This window comes from Mastomys coucha, unplaced genomic scaffold, assembly GCF_008632895.1.
Source record: "Mastomys coucha isolate ucsf_1 unplaced genomic scaffold, UCSF_Mcou_1 pScaffold3, whole genome shotgun sequence".
NCBI lineage: Eukaryota > Metazoa > Chordata > Mammalia > Rodentia > Muridae > Mastomys > Mastomys coucha.
The window spans coordinates 10784160-10785453 of NW_022196909.1; the positions used below are offsets into that span (position 1 = coordinate 10784160).

At 40.4% G+C, this 1294-nt stretch overlaps 1 protein-coding gene across 1 annotated transcript in view; it reads left to right on the forward strand.

Annotated features, from left to right (window-relative positions):
- Positions 1-1294, forward strand: part of Sgpl1 (sphingosine-1-phosphate lyase 1) — a 45328-nt gene that overhangs the window by 17726 nt on the left and 26308 nt on the right. The window lies entirely within an intron of this gene.

A 1294-nucleotide genomic window follows, 5' to 3' on the forward strand; every position in this document is an offset into this window, starting at 1 on the left:
ATGGTATACCACTTAACCGATCTCTCAAACTTGAATTGATAGTTTGGAATCATTTGAATTATTCTCATTCCATAAATTCTCATAGCAGAAAAGTAACAGTTCTAGTCTCCTTTCTGTTACTATGGTAAAACACTGAACAAAAGCATCTTAAATTCCAGGCCACAGTCTTCCAATGTTAATGGAAGTTAGGGCCTGAACTCAAAACAGAAGCCTTGGAGAGGTTCTGCTTGCTGACTTACTCACAGATTCAAGTTTAACTAGCCCAGTATACACTAGCCCCTTTTTATACATTTTCCTCTGAAGACTTTGTCATTTACGTATGGGTGCGTGAAATGTATATACAAGTATAGGGTCTAGAGAGATGGTTTAATTGAGAGCACTTTTTGCTCTTGCAGGGGACTGTGGTTCAGTTCCCAGTGCCTACATAGTAATTTATAACCATCTCTAACTCCAGTTACAGGGCATTCCACGTTCTCTTCTGACTTCCTCTGACACCAGGCATGTATGAGATGTACAGATAGACATGCAGGCAAAGCACAGAAAATAATTTAAAATGCAGAAACATCCCCTTAGGTTATGGGTTCACTGGGAATTAAGGAGCTATGCATTTGCCCACATGTATGCCATCTTGGTGCCATAAAATGTTGAGTGAATAACAAACCATCCGGTGAACCAAGTTTTTCAAGACACTCTGGCTTAGTAAATAGGGATAAGAACAGATCTTTAGAAAACAAAAACAACAAAGAACAGGTCTTAAGGCCCCTATCCAACTTTGTAGTAGGGGAGGCAAATAGATGAGTAGACTGCAAGTAAGGTTCTGATAAGCCTATCACAAGTTAATTCTTGACAGAAGCTTAAGAGAGAGATGAGTTCTCAAGCGTGAGATCTCCTGGCCAGACCTGGTAGCTCCATTCTGCAATCCCACTACTTAGTAAGTTCAGGCAAGAGGGTTAAGTTTGAGAGGTGCTTTGCCTATAAAGTGAGTTGAAGACTAGCCTGGCAACTTACTCATACATCTCAAAATTGAAAGTAAAGAAGGGCTTGGGATGTAGCTCAGTGATAGAGTATTTACCTGGACCTGGCATTCATAAAGGGGGCCTTAGGGTCAATCTCAGAGAGATTTTGACTGATCCTGGTAAGTTTACAAATGAGATTTTTGTTGTAGTTTAATCTCAGATACTGTGTAGGATACAGTAATAGTAAAATACTGTGACAGACTCCCAGTAGGTAAGTGAGTTTCAGGAGCAGGATTAGCCAACAGTAACCTCATAGCTGAAGCTGGCTCTGTGAACCA